The sequence below is a fragment of the Tubulanus polymorphus genome, chromosome 6 (assembly GCF_964204645.1).
Source record: "Tubulanus polymorphus chromosome 6, tnTubPoly1.2, whole genome shotgun sequence".
NCBI lineage: Eukaryota > Metazoa > Nemertea > Palaeonemertea > Tubulaniformes > Tubulanidae > Tubulanus > Tubulanus polymorphus.
Genome location: NC_134030.1, coordinates 6,365,326 through 6,384,780, shown reverse-complemented (window position 1 = coordinate 6,384,780; position 19,455 = coordinate 6,365,326). Strand labels below are relative to the sequence as shown.

The following is a 19,455-nucleotide window of genomic DNA, read 5'->3' as shown; positions in this document are numbered from 1 at the left end:
CCAATTAGTCAGTGATTAACTGCACATTAATGTGGTAAACCTGCCATTTGAAATGCTCGTCGACATATCCGCACGCAAATAACTGCACTAATAATAAACTAAAAAAGAGGCAGAAAACCCTATATTTCGTGAATAGACCCTACAATCATCTTTTATTCCGATGCCTTGCAGATATCAGTAAACAGTCTGGACATCTTGATTACTTTTTGAACGCAAAGTTAGAACTATAGTCGGATCCCGTGATCGGTTTAGCTCGCTTTTACCTAAAACTCCAAGATTAGTTACTTACATTACTTCCTCTGAATTCTGTCGTTATGTGAGCTTTGTTCAGCCGACTATAATTGGGAGACGGCCAATAATCGGATAACGCTTTAAGGAGACAAGCGGATATCACTGACTGATATACTGATGAAATATGTATAGGCGACAGTACTGTCCATTTACAGAGCTATATAATAGCGACAATAGTCGACAGGACTAAAGATATTAACATAGAAATGCCATTCGATCAATTGCATCAACGTGTTACTTATACGACATCGCTATTAGTGTCATCTTTTCTAACAGTGTTCGTGCGCGTTACGCACTTTATTTGTTAGAAAGTTATGAACACGAACGCAAGACATGAAAAAGTTATTATTATCAATGATATCCTCTGCCTCCATCGCGAAATGAATTACATAATAGAACTGCTATGTCGGATTATTCATCGGAGGCCGTCATCGGAATAATTAGCAATTCAAAAATTCCCGCAGCGGAGATACCGCATCGCTTAACGGACACACATTCGGGGTTGCCATCAGAAGTTATGCTCAAGTGGACACTCAGCGGTTTCATAAAATGTCTATTTCTCCTTAAATATGCATGCCATGCATGAACGCTATGTTGCAACTTGGCAGAAAAATTCAATATAATATGTAGTTGATATTTCGTCGTTTGATTTGTGTGTGTCCGGAAAGCGGATGTGGTTCGCACGCATACCACCGGTAAAATCGGGTCGTGAAAATTTCATATTCTCATATTCTCCCGAGTATTTTTGTGGTTACGCATGGCGGCAGTAATCGCGGCTCGGTGTGAGGGTTATGTTCGTTTTATTTCATTAGTAAACCGGCTCGTAAAAGTTTACAGAATATCAAGTTCTTCGGCGAATTAATTCACAGCGACGCCGACGTCGTTTACGACGATAGTAAAATCCGACGTGTCGCCACGTACAATGAGTAAACAATCGCCATGATTTTTACGGCGTTTGTTTGCACGAGAACTGCAATAAGAGGCCGATAAAAAAACCCGTTCACGAGGTGTCGACATAATGCGTGTAATCCTTCGTGGCGCGCGATTTGCATTCGGCAACGAAACTGGCCGTATACGTGTCACCCCGGTATTACGGTTTAAAATTGTCGTAAAAATACGCCGCAAAATCTCCCGAAAATCTCAACGCTGTTAATGAGGACAGAATACAATAATTACGTCATAAATACAGTAGATAATGACTTGCTAACGGCAATAACGCACGTTCTTTTGTGACTGGGTCATTTTATTATCATGAGATCGATGATTTCGGTTGCAAAAGAAACCAATTATATCATGAAGTTTGGGTGGAGCCCGATAAGAAATGTATTATCTTATTTTCATAGACATTCTTAAATGGGTGTATATCAGTAACAATGTGTTCTTCCATCGGCACTAAACAGAATTGCATTTACACCAAAAGTGATACAGCGTAAGCGAAGTAAATTAATGTTGTATGACCCGTCTTCGGGCTGTTTAGAATCCATTGCAACACCGTTTAAATAATTGTCGTTGGCAGTTTGATCAATTGAACACCTCTCGGGAACACGGAAATAATTTACATGATTAATTTCATGCCAGTGAGTCTGTGCTTTTACTCTGTATCGGCGCACATTTTGTATTACTTGTTGGCCTTCGGGGATCGTCGTCTTCAACGAGAGAGATCTACCGCCGTATAACGGAACACAAAAGCGTTTTAAATCTGCAGTATGCTATCTGAAGAAGGCCTTGTTACTCGTCACGATGATTGCCCGCAGTATAGATAGACATTATATCCATCATCTATATGATGTATACGCATAGAATGTTCTCGATTTCCGCTTCCGGGGCGAATAACCTGAATTATGGGCATCAAAAAGAACATGTGATGGAATTTACGCTTGATGTTCCTATCTTTGTGTATATGTTTCTTCAAGAACGGGCCCCAGATTAACTTTAACCCAGCTACGTCGAAACTATTTGTTTTCGGTGAAGTAGAAGCAGTCGTGTTAGAATGGGATTAAGGCCGATGGTGTTTCTAACGATGATATATAACGTTCCCCTCTCGATGGACTAATAATGATTAGCATCACAATCGGTGATTAATTCGGTTTTACTTCATGAAGTTGCTTCACTTTGGTCCCAGGCGATCACTTCAACTATATGCTGTTGGTTCCGTTTATTCTCTATCGTGATTAAGAAATATTCATTGTCGTCGTGTCTTAAATGCTGTGGAGTTTAGCCATAATGATGTCGATGATATTTACTATGCGGTTTGTTGTGGCTGCTGAAACTAAATTGTTTTTTTCGCGTTAGACAAGATGTGTCACAGTATCTCGTCTGCTATGTGGATCTCGTGTCTGTCTAAGGCGTGTTATACCGAAACACCGTCTAATCGCCGTGGACATATTATCAGACGTTCGAAACGAACATCGGCCTCGATTCAAAAACGAGTGCGTCGTTTCTTGACACATTTTATGACACTCTTACACTATGCGTATATCCACTCGATATCCTCACCGCGACCGGATAAACGAATTTACGCCATGTTTTCAGTAGATTAGATACGCGCATTCGTTGTAAACATATTGCTCCGATGAGTTGCTCTATTGTACATTTGGATAGACGTTTCTAGATACGAGGAATGACAATTTTTTGGTCGCTCAGCAGAATAATTCCACACTAGACTTCTACATCTAAAGAATCCCCAGGGAGCCTCATCATGTGAATCCATGTTCTGCCTGATTAAGGCGTATAAATTGCAGTCATTCCATTGCTTTTCAATGAATCGTGTCTATGAAATCTCAATCATCTTGGAATAATCTTCATCACGCAAACAGACCCAAACTTGCCTCTTCTCTTTACTTCACTTCAAATCGATAAGCTATATGTTTCTTGAGGGGGGTTTGTTATTTCCACTGTGCTATTAGGGAAATTATGATCAATTTTCAAGGCTTTTCTGATGTATGGTTTGAGCGAATATGGCAATTTATCTTTGAGAATAGAAGGCAGAAAATCACATACCCGCCGGGAAAAGCTGTTCGATTTGAACTCCGTTTGACTTATCGCAATAATGAGCATTTATTCCGATATGTCTTATATAATATACGTTTATCTCATTTCGTATTTGCAATAAAACGAGCTCGCTGCCTCGATACGTGTTATCGGAGATTCAATTGAGTCCCGTGGAACAATCACGTCGCCAGTGCATAAAAAATCAACTTACCGCCAGACAAAAGTGTCGCGGCATCAAATTGCACAATCATGACACTCTGCTTAGCTGTCACCGAGTCGATGGTAAGAGGAAATAGAATCAACTCCAGTTCAATTTACTTACTGGAGATTATGAAGTGGTATTGGCACTTTCTTCAACAGTCATGGCTGCGACTGACGAGTATTCGACTATTGGCTTTGTTTTGCAAACCGCACAATACCGTTTACCAATACCTATTCATTTTTCTTGGGTTAAAAAGTCTTGCGAAATTGGTTCCAATCTCTGTGATCAATTGCAGAAAATGTAATTGATATTTTCACCACGATGAATGCAATTATGATGGTTCCTTTACGATTCCTGCTTTTTGAAAGATTGTCGGATTGTGCGGAGTTCATTTTGTTGACATTTCTGCAGCACTAATCCATCACCTGTCAGTTGCGGGCACGCCAAACTAATCTGTTCACGGTGTCCTTACATTTCTGACGATGTTGTTATGCTCGAGAAAAAAACGAAGAAGAATAGTAGAATAGCCACTCTGTGATGTGGAGAATAGATAATAAGTTTTGACACCAACTATATTTATGCTAAAGTTTATTAGTTAAAAATTTAAAAAAATCAAAGGATACGACGTTTTGAGCCTCACACTTGACGATGCTCTCTAGTGAAAGTTCGAAACGTCGTGTCTTCTTAATTTTGATGAAAAAAATTCACTTTTAAGTTTTTGACCTTTGTATATAGTGAATTTAAACTTATCAAGCAGATAAGTTGAAATATTTCTCTATTACGCTCTATTTTTGTTTATGGGGGTATCTTTGGTTTTTGGCATCGTTTATTTCGATTTTAGAAAATGAGATGGAAGGAAAGAAAATGCGGTTATTTTTTTCATCATACAAAGGCACAAAATTATTCATCGATTTAGATTCCTTTTGTACGTCATGATGATGGATTTAATTTACTTTCCGATCCAAGTCCGGTCGGTTTCACAAATTAAATTTCGGATAGGTTTCTTGGCTCATGGCTAAACAACGGTTCTATACGTATCATAGATAGAATTTCTACTATCACCCGTGATGTATTTTTCTATCTATCAAAAAAGCAACTCATCAAAATCACCCTTCTAGGTAAATGACGTCATCGGTGATTCGCTACCTTTCTGTACTCGCAATCACACGTTTGGTCCGTGTCTAATTAGAGGGCGCGTTCACACGTAAATCACTCACTCGTTACTAAAACGCTATCAGAACGATGCTGTGGTAAGCGAGGTTCAGTTACTTCTAGAACTAGGAAGCATTCACACGGAATGATTTGACCCGTGCCGGAATTTGGGACGGGCTTAGTCTAAAATTTTGTCGGCACGTGTCAACCAGCCACGGACCAATTTGGCACCAGCGTGAACGATTCGCCAGGACCTGGCACGGGTCAAATTACCTGGATCAAAGACGCGTGCGATCAATGCATTTCTGTTGATAACCCTGATCGCTGTGGTTGAATGGGTATGACGATCATCCAAGATGTTCAATGATTGAATCTTGACATGTGGAGCCACCTCTGAGACTGATGGCCTATTTCAAGCCATGATAATTTAATTACATATTAAGCCCTTCCTTCTTGCCTTTATTCCCCTACTTCTGACTACAATCCCTCCCTTTCACCACTACTCTTTCCAAAGCTAAACCCTCCCTTGATTTATTTGTTTTTGCCTTTCAAGTGACGCATGCAGGTCCTGCACTCCACATGGCCCGGCGTTCACATATTGTGACGTTTTACGTCACAACATTCCACCGACCCATGTATGGAGCGCTTACGGGCCTACATATATCACATTTATCTAAATGTAAGTTTTGCACCAATCAAAGCTGAAGGCCGCGCCGCATTGAGGTCTCCATATGTACATAGGTACATCCCAATGCGACCACTTTGTTGGCTAAACTTCAGTCTTAAATTATGTGTTACGCAGCATCCACGTGGGTAGCCCGACACCAACCACGGCCATGAACTCGAGCTTTTTTCATATTTCCCTATTGCTGATGAAACTTCATTTAGGTATGTATCATGATATATTGATGGTAGATTATAGTGATATACACGTACAATGGTAATATTATGTTTACATCTATTAGCAGATGTAATACAAGCATCCAATCATGATAATCAAACCTATCATCGAGAAGTATCATCTTCACCAGAGATATCAATATGTTATATCCTGTCCAGTTGATTATTATCACCGGCGAATCTTCGGATTCAATTGGCTTCAACATGCGGTATTGCTAAGATGGGCATTGATTTTCCTGACCGCGGTAACTCTCTCATCCAGAGTCAGCACCTAGTACTGCTACATACAAAGAAATATTGATATCTACGTACCTTTGATCACAAACTTTCGATCAGCTAGTTCTTTCAAAACCCTAACAACCTCTGTCTGTGCTGTCCTGGCATCAAACTACGGGAACAAGCGTGATAACTGGGCTATGACTGCATCAAACAAGATTACTGAACCGCTTCGGATTCATTCTGCTCGGTGGTTTATAGTTGGAACCGTCGAGTATTAATTATCAATTCAATTAACAAAGATTCGCCTGGAAGGTTTAGCGATGGTTTAGCTAATGAAATTACGCGCTGACAGAATCTACCACTTCGTTATATCATAGGTCTGATATATAGTCTGATATAAGGGCAAGGTCGGTAGACGTCTGGAACCTGATCGTCCGGGAAGGGACGTAAATTGCACGACAAGAAAATAACGGCAAATGATTGAAATAAATCAAAAGATTCACTGTCGAACAATGGCTGCCTCGAAAGAACAGCGACGTCGTCGTGTCTGAAACTTCATCCGACTATAACTTTAATTTGTGGATTTCGCCTCTACTATCTTATTCGTGGATTAGAGTGTCGGTAAATTCGCACTCTTTTGAAGTATATTCATTTCACGTCCTCTGCGCATTTCACCGTGGTCGTATAAACTCGAAGTTTATACGTCCATGATTTCACGTATCAGCGCTCTTAATTGCATTCATAATGAAAAGTGAATACCTTTATGTTTTTTCAATTATTCATATCGCGGAGACGTAATCAGCCGAAATGAGATACTAAATACGCTAACTCGGCCGCGACGATATTAAATCAGATAGTTCTGGTTTATACGCGACGACGACACATATATGGCAGAAACGTTCGATGAAAAAAACCACGATAATCGCATAAACAGCTAATTTTCACTGCTGCCCGCGTTTTCTAGCGGATCAGATAAATGACAACCATCAAAGAACGCGTCCGACAGGCTTATATCAAATACCAAATATTTGCGTACATTTTCATAAAGTTACTTTCGGTGTTTATGGAACTTTCCCACTCCTGTTAGCGTGTTCTACAGCCCTATGTTTGATTTGAAAGATATTTCCGTATGGTGGTGCTTTTTGAAGTATTTTCAACTTACATTCAAAATATTGAATGAAATCGTTTGATAATTGTCCATAAGCAAAGGGATGAAGCAGGTGTGGATCTAGGAATATTGGAAGAAAAGAAAGGGCATTTCTCGGATATAGCAACCAAGTCAAAGGTTCTATCGTGGTTCCGCCCTCAGTTCTAGATATTTTTTAAGAAATACATCTGAAAGGTTGCAATTTCCAAGAGGGTGAGTGTCAAATTAACAGATTTCAACAATATGTCTTAATCTTGACGAAAAGGGCCACCTCACTGGGAAGCCAGGGGCCCGGACCCCGCGACCACCCCCTAAATCAACCCCTCTGACATCCTCCCTCGGTCAGAAATTGAACCTGACATCGCTAGACTCAGCCACGGCACGAAAGGATGAGTCCAGCGATGCCATCAGGTTCGAATGAGAGGGCCGAGAATGTCCTGTGGACTCCGAGATATCTGTTTGTAGTGAATTGATGTTGTATGTACTGGTATGTTGGGTATTTCTCTTTACTTGCCGGTGGTTATGATCAATAGGGTCACTGGTCAAGTGCAGGCTATCATTATCGAATATGGAGTTCAATTGATTCGGCTATCAATCAATTTTGTTAGTGAGCTTGTCTTGCTGTTGGCAGTAACACATTCTCTGCATTCAATAATAAGTGCCAGTTTTATCGGTTAGGGGTACAGGTCGATTGATTTTATCGAGGAATTATTGTTTGACGAATTGTTCAATTTGAAGAGATACTTGTCTGTGTGGTATACGATATGAATTACGATTTATCAAATGTCTTACGGAATCTCATATAATGCGATTGGCTCTTGTGTTTCGTAGTCTCATTATTGGATTGCTGCGTAATGCCACTTTTTAATACAGGTGGGATCAACTCCCTTTTGTCAAGGCTAAGTATAATGGTACGTACATCAATCACCTGGGTCGATAACCCATGCAGGGCTTTCTACCCGTCGGATTCTGTCTGCTCAAGATCTTGTTGGTTGCCGAAGAACAAACTTCATGGCTTGGGTAGCTGAGTAAGTATCTTCAGGAGCTACCCAAGAGGCTACCAATATCAACCCAAAAATATAGGCAAAATTGCTGCGATCTTTTAAGAAAACCAGGCCACTGTACAGAACGTGTCCCTATTTTCTTAGATTGCGTATCAGGTTGCGTATCAGGTTGGTAGTCGATTCTTCCCGTGGCATATGATGAATTGAGCTTTACGACGTGATCAACCCTTTTAATGTCAACAGAGAAACCTCGGAAATGTTCAATTAATTTCCTTCGTTTGTCATTATGAATTCAGATTGAATTTTACTTTAAAATGAGCTTCACGCCTGCAGCACGGCGTGCAGTGTGTGTGTGTGTCTGTGTCAGCTTGTAGTATTCGTTTCGCCGTCAACGGATTTAAATCGCGTAAATTTTCAGCGAGATTATTTTTCGGGATGCTGTAGATTTAGCATATGACAGTAGAGCGTGAAATCAGGCGAACATAATAGACCCGGATTGAATTACGCTTTAATGTGTTAATTTTCAAACCAGAAATGACATTTCATTTTCAAATTTCAGATTTTGATTAAATATATTTCGCATGAACAATGTACAAGACGTTTTCCAGAAAGTTATGCCAGAAGTCTGATAGTTATCTATTTCAAAAGTAACATTAGACGCCGCTTGTCTGGAGCCGAACTTCTTGATTGATGTGTTTTTTGGCAGATGACTGACACCATCTCTTTAATCCCCTTCACAAGAATATCGGCTTAGCTAGAAGCAAAGCACTTCTTTGAAGAGTTCGGTTTCTCTCAAGTATAGTCTAAAGAGTCCCTGATATACATATACATACATACATATATACATACATAATGAATAATATGTAAGCTACACGTATCCGATGTTTGCTTTTTTATCGTTTTCCACCGATCATTCAGTTTCAATTTTCAAAAGGATTTATTCGAACAAACTTCAAAATTTTCATAAAAACCTGCCTAGTTAGTTATACATGCATTGCTGTATGACAGAAGTGGGGTTTCTTCAAATACCGAGCTAACTGCGACAGCATATTGGCTGATCAGGGAATTCTTCATACATAACGCACTTTCTTGTACCTCGGGAATGATTGGGTTATGGTTGAATTAGTTTAGATGCGTCGATGAAAGAATTTGACAAGCCACGACGTCAGCAACGCAACAGAAACTGTCCCGTGTTGTATATTGCTCATGTCAATATCTGATATCGTAAACTTTCGTCGAAGCAGATTTTTCGTGAAGTAGTGTTTCCGCATTAAATTCCGATCTGACGTGAGGCTCGAGAGACGACGTCGCGTTTGTCAACAAGCGCTAGAAAGGCGCTGAAATGACGACCGATCGTGGTGGTTAGTATACCGCAAATCAAGATCGCGAACACTTTTTGATTCGTTAACTCAGTGATATGATCACAGGATGTACTCAGGAAGACATTCTCAACCATCATCGACAGCAGCATTCAATGTGAGGTAAAAATTCGGTGATGTTCTGCTGCAGATAGTGATTATTTCATTCGTAATATTGATAAAGAAAGAATCGAAATGAAAGCCCGTTCGAAAAACCTCAATTACACAGACCAAGTATGTATTAGTAATATATCATCTATCGTTTTAAAAAATTCTTGGAATGATATAATCTGACTGAGATCTATAATAAATTCAGCTCAACGAGTGTGTATCCGGTTCAGTGAAAGCCTGTGTCACGAACGATGCAGAAATACGGTTGTCGTTGGTCGTTATATCATTTACAACTGATTATTGAGCGCAATTATCATCCATTGCATATACAGCTATTTCCATCAACCTGTCTAGATATTGTGGTGCATTCGAATAAGCCATCAGGTCATTAAGGTTAAAGGAATGTTTGAATGCGTCAAGTCACTTTTTAAACTCCGTTATTCGTTTTTCGAGTTGCTCCATCGATTTGGTAATATCGCCTGACACGTCCGCATACCGAGTTACTATGAATATCAGTCACATTATCGAAAATAATCTTTATAGTCCACAAGGAAAACGTCACGTTTTTACGCTTCTCCTATCCATACACAAAAGCACTATGATCAGATAACCGTTGAATGAGGAGACTTTAAAAGGATTTATACAGTATAGATATACCTTTCGCACTGATCCCACTAGACTTTGCAATTTATGACAGTTATCGATTATATATTGGGTTGGTTCAGTTAAGTCCAGATAAAGAGAAACAGACATTTTTCTAGAAGTCTTTTCTAAGTCTTGTTGTCGGTCTTTTCTAAAAAAAAACACGGATCATATTTTACTAAGTGTATGTGTATTGGTTGAACATCGTGATTTTCCAAGCTCACATACTTGAACAATTTGTGTTATTTGTGTACGCTCTAAGTAAGGATCGGGTCGATTTGTCTTTTCAATGTCCGTCCGGTATAGGTATGTAGGAATAGTGTGCGCTTTATTTATGTTCGAATTCGTATGTAAGGTTTATCTAACTGTCATTTTTCCAGTAGCGGAGCAGGTGCGCGGTAGCGGTGATGGCCAATTACGTGCGTCGATTGCGTTTCTAGTTTAATTATCTACTTCCGATTATTCTCATTATTGCGCTCGGATCACGATTAGACCTAGTGCCTTAAAGAGTGCCCTTTCTCGTGAAGTGCATGTGTAGGAGGGTTAGCTTTTCAAAAAGTATATCATTCTAGTTTTTGGTTGCATCATTTGCTCCAAACACGCCAAATCAACGATTTAGATAATTTGGCCTAAGTCCGATATACAGCATTATAGTGCAATGTGTAGAGTTACTTTCTGAGTAAATCTGGGAGTTTAGAAATGTATTAACGCGCAAGCTGAAATATGTGGTAATATGAACAAAGAAGTTCCATGAAAATAGAAAGAGCGTGCTCTACAGCTGATGACAAGCGACACCTTACAAACTGGGGTGATGACATGACATGGCGGTTGACAGAATACACCTCACACAGCAGTTTGGTGATGACTTAACTGGACAGTTGACAGTAGACACCCTACGGATGCCTAACCCGTCTGTTCGCGACGGACGAGAAATAATATTAGTAAATATATAAAGACGCTTATTCAAGCATGAATTTGCCTGGCATTGAAAACAGTAAAATCATCACACGGATGAAGAATTATCCGGTGAATAAATAATATACATTGTTTTGATATCTAGAAAACGTTATGAATATCATCCAAATCAGACGCAACCTTTTGATTATCCAAGCACTGGATTTATGAGAAACAATGAAAATTATGAATAAAAACTGCTGTAAAATGCATATGAAATAATTGGTTGACAGGTTGACACCTCCGCTCATCGTTTACTCCAGCTGTCGACTGTCAACGGTCATTTGCTGAACGAAGAACACAGTGTATCTCTACACACGCCGATATTCAGACATTACTCGACCAAGTTATTGAACGCATGAATTCAATTTCGGATGATATTCAGTTTTCTACTTGCAATAGTAGATTGCACCAATGGCATTGGGCGTGTGTTAGTTTGATAGTTCAGATTTCAGAAACGTGTTGATAACGCAATATGATGAAGTAATGCAGCGATTCGCGATGTAGTTATAGTATATAGTGCGCGTGAGTATAACGGCGACCTGTCCAGCCGGAAGTTGAAAGACGTCATCGCGCTATTTTCAGTTTTTTCTCGGTGACGTTAATCGGTGCACGTATAGATTCAAATGCGGGCTTCGTTCTTATCCGGCTAATGAAAAACAAAAAAAGAAATCCATAGAAATTCCCTCTTCTGAAGGCGGCGTTATCGTCTGCACCTTCAGGTACGATAACATCGGGTGCAACTCACAAGAGTATTAGACAACGTCGTCATGCGCGACAAATAGATTGAAGAAGATGTTTCCGAAACGTTGATACCTCGTGTAATCGGTAATGTTCGTCACCGGATATTGGAGCTAATAGCGAAAAATTAGAAAGTCTCGCGGGAGCGACTGGTGTTCAGACTCGAGGCTTTTAAGACAACGGTAATGACGAATCCGGTGCCGTATTTCTAGAAATAGATAGAAATCACACTTACGCTGAGAACGGTTTCTGTTTCGCTCGAAATATTAGGGACTTTTTCAATCTACATAACAGACCGGTGAAGCTTCCGTGTTATGTTCTGGGATGACATGCTTTAGGTAAGGCATTTTATAAGACCATGGTGTTTGGTATATAGAATTACAGTATAACACGTTTTGCGTACGCGGGAAATTGGTATTCATGTGTTACATTATCCATTTCCTACGATTAAAGTTAACAAGCAGTTTGATTTTGATGAAGAGAAAACCAGTTACCGGTACGTAATTTACAGTATATACGAATAAAGTCAATTTTTTGCATCCTACAACGGACGAATTTCTTACTCCCAAGTTAAACATTGGCCATTTTACTACAACGGCAACGTATTGCTTCCTTGATTCGCGCAGAGACAGCATCAGAGTTTCAAATCACGCATTAAAAGTCACGTTACCGAAACGACTCCACGTGATAATGAACCAACGACCGACTTCATGGGCGTCTGATGACGTGACGCAACGCGCGCGCAGAATGCGTCGGCCCATTCTGCCTATTTTTTTTTCTATTTCGTAATGAAATTACCGACGGCTGGGAAATGAAAACCTAGCGTATAGAGCTAGACATTTCTTGCGATGTCATGCAATGAATAAACGTCTGATTAACGACGTGTGATTGTTATTGTGTTGACATCAAAACCATTTCCAGCCTTATGCAACAAAAACCACCGGGAGTCAGCCGTACTGGAGCAATATGAGTGTTCGATAGTTATAGAGACTTTGAATACGTAAATTACCCTTCATTGCGTGAAGTGTTTAAACCAGATCAAACCGCTACTTTTTATCTTTTTTTTATCAGAGAATTACTGCATTCAGACAGCTCGTTTTATTAAGACGTATTGGCGCGTTACCTGCAGGCGAATTTAAAGTACATCGGTGATTCTGCAAGTATTAGTTTCTCTCCAGGTGGGACGAAATTCGTGGGACCATATATGTGTCGAGGGTTCAGTTCCGAAGAAGCGTGAGTTTGAGTTAACTTTGAATTAAAATTAAATGAGAAGAGTTTGTGTTGAATCATATGAGTCAAATTTTAACTCGAAGCTGCGGAACTGGGTTGAAATTGAAGTTTCAAATTCACGAAATATGTTTAATTGATCTATATATTGGTTTTAAACGAAGTCACGTTGATGTCGTTAGGTGCCGCCGCCATTGACCAATATCGACGACATTCTTCCTCCGTTTCATCATCACCATAGCAACGGCGTCTCCCCCATGATTCTTAAGACAAGATGAAAGACCAGTAATTAGCGAAAAGATGGTCTTAAGGACATCTTCTTGTCGCGCAGCCGGCCCTATTTATTCATTAAGCTGATTCGGTTTTTTTCTATTCATGAACAATGTCAGGTGCGGCTGATTGAATCTCTTAGTCTAAGATGGTTTGAGCTCGGCTTGAACGGCCCGAAGAATCTATTGAAATCCGCCTATAAATACCGTATCAACACTCAACAACCCAGAGGCATCACGATAAATGTTTCTTTATGTGAATTAGTAAGCGATTATGACGGCGTTTTGCAGAAAGTACAAACATCAATACAATCGCATGCCTAGCGGGATCGACTGATGACTGTGAATCTCTCCCATAAGCAATATGAAAGATTTGATTGTGATTTCGATTGTTATTCAATTCAATTCTTTAAACATCAATTAATGTGAAAAATATGTTTTATTGCTACAAAAGTTTATTCATGCAGATCTATGCGGCATCAATATTCCGTAAAACCACAAAACAAACTCCGTCATTCACTTGCCGATTCAGGCTGGATGGAATATAATGTTCTGCTCAAACCGGGACAAAAATTTCCAATAATGAACTTCGATTTAAAGCGATCTTAGCCCCATGTTTTGCTCACAACAGATGTGGTGGGTTTGTTAGAAAAACACTGAATGAATAACACGATTCGATTCAAAAATATCGTTATTGCTCCGTAATGACTTTTTTTTACATTATTGGGATAGAACGATAAATAATGAAATACAAAAGAGACAAAAATATAACAAGATCAACAAGATCTCGTCCTCAATAACGAATCTTATCGAATTCGAGCAATTTGCAATTTGAAAACTCGACCTTTGACGATTAGAACGAAATGTCGGTCGTGATTGCCTTAAATGTTGACTCCAATATCGTGCTTGATCACCCCTTGACCTTGACTAATGACAATCTAATGAGCTGTAATTAATTGTTAAACGCGTTCTCTAATTATACCGGTTGGCGTACACATCAACGAGAAAAGTAATAAGGTTTCTATATGCTCATCGTGGGTGTTGTGGGAAGCCCAACGACAAATAATCCATTAGATCACCAGAAGGTGAAATGGTAGAGTATCTCGTTCATTCGTCCTTGCTTCAAGGAGGTCACTTTAGAGATATCATATATTGAGGCAATTAGTCCACGAAGCCTTGCATAATCAGTCATTATGCGCTGCAATTGTGGTAAGATTTAGTATCGCAAGTCGCTTGTTGTACAATTACATCGCCACAAACACGGGAGTGCTCAGACTCGGGCTCCATATTATATATTGTGTGACAAAAGCAAGCGGAACAAGAAAACTAACTGAAAGTTTATTGACGCCTTGAAAATTACACATTGCTTAATATAGTCGACAATGAATAATATAATGAATTAAGGATCAATAAAGTTATTTTGGCTTTGGATGTAAAGATATTTGAATTGAATTGTCCGACAACCAGTCCCGATATATTGATGACGTAGTACACACCTAATTATCAAAGTAATAATGAGTTATGAAATGTACGCCAAAATTTACAATTGTAATTCTTGTTTTGGAACGTCAATGCTGATGACGTAATGCACATCGACTCGCATAGAACCCCTTAAATAACGCATACTAGCAGTCAATGTAAATAAAACATTATTCGGTTTTTTCGGCGTCAAAATTAGAAATTGAATAACAAATTTTCCACTAGAGAAATATATTTGAAAAAACGTCAGACGTTAATCCAGAATGGGTTTGAAATAACAAAAACTCATTTGTTCAATTTGTGAATGAATTATTTGTGACAATTACAAATCATTCGTAACTCGTTCCGGGCCCAACATCATCGAATACGGTTGCTAAACTGCTTCAATAAATAATCTAAAAATCACTTAGAACACCGCGTGACATTGTCATACCAAACAAATCAACATGCAACAAATGGATAGCTTTTAAAGGAATAGATTTTCTATGGTAATGTTGATGATCCTCCGCGACAAGAAAAACGTGTTGTAATTACCCGGTGTTGAATATACATCACCACAGTGTGCACAATCAAATCCGAGCACCATTGAAAATCTATTTCCTGTTCGGCTCAGTGGACAACATCTAGTTTATCGGCAGTTGTTTCTTGAAACCATCCGCTGAGAAAGTCACCATTAGAAGCTCATTCCATGCGGAAATGAGCTCTCCGTCGAGGATTTATTTTCCCGTGTCGATGACATGCCAACGCGAACCGAAGCGAACAACGATAGCGCGCAAGCTGTTAATCTTTTCCATCCTCGTCGAAGATGGAACGACAATCTCGAATTTTCTCGCGGGATTATACGGTATAGGTTTATTTTTTCCGATCACGATTCCACCTGGTGTCTGTCATGCGCAAAATTAGCCCCGGACGTGATTCACGTGCGGTATTGATTTATGCCCGTGACGGCTCGTATCGTCCCGCGTGCGCCGTCTCGGTTCCGGAAATTGAACGAATATCATACATTAGCATGTTAGCATGTCAACGTTGATTCCCACCATTACAATTCAGGATCTAGGGGACTTACGAGACTTGTACAAGTCCATCAAATTTTTTTGAGTGCCCTTTTCTACTTTGTCAACAAACATGATTGGTGCATTTCTGTGCGATACTGACCCTATAATATTGCCATTGTGGACAGCAAAGTGCATTTATTGGATGTGTTAGGTTCTTCAAAACTGCCCCTCAATACCCCTCGATAGAATACATATTGCCATTTTGGGCATTAAAGTGCCCTTGTGGGATGTGAAAAGTCCTTCCAAATTAGCATCGGATCCGTCCCCGAGGTTGATGCACAGAAAATATCTTTAGATTTTTTTACTTCTAATTGTTGCATTTCTTCGGTTAATACACCGACAAAGATGTATTGGGTTTATTCATTAATTACTAACCGTCAACAACAGAAACGAACCCAAGATTATTAGGTAGGCGAAAATGAATTTAAATATATATAACCCATAAACTGTTAGTATTGATTTGTGCCCGTTGATCCTTCTGAGTTTGACATTTTCCACTAATACGAAATACGAATGACTAAATGTATATGTCATTGACGTTTGGCTTACCGCGCGCAAATCGACCGAAAGGTTTCGGGTTTCAAAGAACATATCTCTTCGTAGACGAGGATGAAAAATTTATAAATTCGCGCCGTTCTAAGTGTGACGCACGCCGCCGACATGACGTACGAGTAAACAAACATCAAGGATTTATCAGATAATTGCATTAACGGCGGACATTTACAGGCGTTAAAAACCCAATAAGTGAAGACGATAAACATTGCGAGTCGCACGAGCGTGACTTAAACCACACTAACGTTCATCAGTTGGGTAAATAGATCGCTGCAGAATCGAGAACACCAGAAAGAAAACGGCTTTCCGAAGAAGTAGGCAAGCAGCCAGGCTATTGCCCGCTCCATATACAGAACTTATGCATGGCCGTAACTAATTAAAGGGGAGAAGAGGGTTATCGTCCCCAAAAATTTTGGAAAATCGCCCTTTTTACAAATATCATTGTTATATTCAATAGATCTGCCTTTTTCGGTATTACCTGATCCCTCCCTCCAAAGAAAAATAGAATATAAAAATGGAATAGAGACTGTTAACTATGTGGCATTTCTTATTTCTAAGTACACGTAATAACATTGAAATACGTGAAAAAATGAATAACCAAGATAAAGCATCTTACAGGGCTATATCGATCGATTCTTGCGGGGTTTTTATCAAGAATTTTCCCTCGGCGACTATAATAAAACGGTCTCGTGCATGCATTTAAATTATCCGCAGCAAATGTCTATAAGTCGATTCATGGCTATGAATGAAATATATAGCCGGCTAGTATAGTACTAATTGCGTTGTACGATATCGTTGTCAGGTCGATACTCGATGCTATATTCTCATTAACGCGAAACCGTACTAACAACGAGACACCTCGCAAATCAAATACGACTTTTAGCTACTATAGATTTCAACTTCGACAGTCTCGTATAATTCATTCGGTGCCAAGTGAATTCCATCGCGCTTGATTTGCCGACGTGTGTCGATGACCCTGCGATTCACAAGTTCGTACTGATGTCACATCTTGTAAATTGGATCCCAATTATGACCCGTTAATCACTGATATTTATATCGTATGAGATTTATAGCTGGTTTATTGCGTGCACGCGGGCTTAAAATCAAACGCACACGTCGACGCGGGAAACACAGAAATATACGGAATGAAACATGTTTGATCTCGGAAACAGTGTTTCCCGAAACTGTGTTTCTCGTAAACGCATACGACACAGCACCCGCTCTGAAACATGTTTCCTGTCTCCTATTTCCATGTTTCCCTGCGTCACGTGCGTACGGATAAAGAAGTATGGAATCGCCGATACATATTTCTCTGAATTCTTTTCACATACGTTCTGAATAAACAGCAACGTCTTTCTTTAGAACAAAGCAAATCTGTTAGGACTCAATAGCACACATTGTTCACGTTACCTCTCCTAATGGCACCTGCCACCCACGAAAAAGAAACCCTGCTAAATGTCAACGAAGTCGCAGAAATATCACGCGATGCACTGATTATTAAGTTTATCCAGATGGCGCATTGAGAACACGGATATCCGAAAAAGGTAGCAGGCAATCTACTGATGATAAAACCGTGAGAAGGATTTAGAATTTTATTCATTAGTTATGTGTGCGCCCCAGGTGAAGCGATTCGAAACCCTGATAACTGCCACATTCTTATTCGTAGCAATGGTTTTTTTTTTCATTCTTCCCGATCGAAATCTGTATATATGAGTAGAGAATGTGTTTTTTGCCTAGAAGAGAATGATGTTTCCAGCTCAGATCCGGCCAGCTAGCGTGCACATGGCGAACAATTTCCTCTACCAGCGACTGCGGTTGCACTTGATCAATTTTCCGGTGTCGGTTCTTGACAGCCATAGCTCCATCACCGAATCGCTTGCGGGCTGACCTCGATTAACCCTCGGTCCCGCTTCGTCAATCATCCTAACAAATTTTATCAATTGCGCCCGCCTTACGACAATTATAAAAACTGACCACGCAGTGGGTTATAGCATAAAACAGTTGGATTACTCGGTATAAGGTCAATATACGGAGATTAGGGTATTGTTCTTGAGGCGATATCTGCGATCTCCATTTCCTCTCTGTCACATATTCCATTAAAGTGAGGACAGTGACATTCTGTCCCGGTCGAGTTTATATAAATCAAGCAATATTCAACGAGAACGTTCTTACTGTACTATTATTATGTACAACATATGAACGTAAACTGTCACATTCTTAGTGCATCTTTTATCAATACACTGCTCGCGGACTATGAATATACCTTACATCATATTCCGCTTTCTTGTATCGACAGAATATGTTGAAATATCGCTATTAGAATTACCGGTTGAACCTTTGTAAAAAAACGGTTATTGAGTCAAAGCATCGACTATAAAACGATTTCGTTTCATAATAGTCCATGCCCAAGATGGGGTTGCTCCAGGTGCCGCCCTGAAAGGTTTCGATAGCATTTATGAATCCAAATCATTTTATACGCTCTAGTTTTGAAAATTTAATCGTGTAAGGCTTCAACTTTTCTTCGATTTTTCATATTTTGGGATAAGGGGTTAAGATGGCTAGCTTTAATCGATTGCCGCTGATCTACCTAATTTTTACAGGATACAAGCGGTCATCATCAGACCGCTTCACTATTGATATATTGGCTTTTGCAAATTGATTTTTCTATATCCCACCGTGCGATAAACGTATTCATGCTTTTCATTTCAGATTTGCTCCGCGCAGACATATCGATTGGGAGAGGAATGAAGTTTATCGCAACGCTGACTGGACGCGCTTGAATGGACTCTGGTTATCCAAGCGATTCGTGGTCGTCAAATCGTTACGTCGATCCGTGTTACGCCGATGTTGACTGCAACAGCAACTCGCAGCGTGAACCGTCGCATTTTGAATTTCATTAAAAAAATAGAACATCAAACGGTTACGGCTTCGCATTTCGCCGATATTTCTGCTCCCCGGTGAGACGGCCGCGTCATGAGAAACTAATTATCTTCGAAATAATCAAAAAATCGTCGTAAGAATCGCTTTGCTGTCATCATAAATGCGCATCTGCTGCCAATCATTTAAATGCGAATAATTGACTGAAAATCACCCCCTCCGACTATGGATCGTCGATACCGGTTACAGATAGACTATCATCAGCTATTTTGCGCGTATGGCTG

At 39.8% G+C, this 19,455-nt stretch overlaps 1 long non-coding RNA gene across 1 annotated transcript in view; it reads left to right on the top strand.

Annotated features, from left to right (window-relative positions):
- LOC141907689 (uncharacterized) overlaps nt 1-19,359 on the top strand; it is a 52,298-nt gene extending 32,939 nt beyond the window's left edge. Inside the window, exon 3 of the long non-coding RNA XR_012619537.1 lies at nt 19,004-19,359. This is a non-coding gene — a long non-coding RNA (uncharacterized LOC141907689). The remainder of the gene's footprint in view (nt 1-19,003) is intronic.
- Nucleotides 19,360-19,455: the final 96 nt, after the last annotated feature.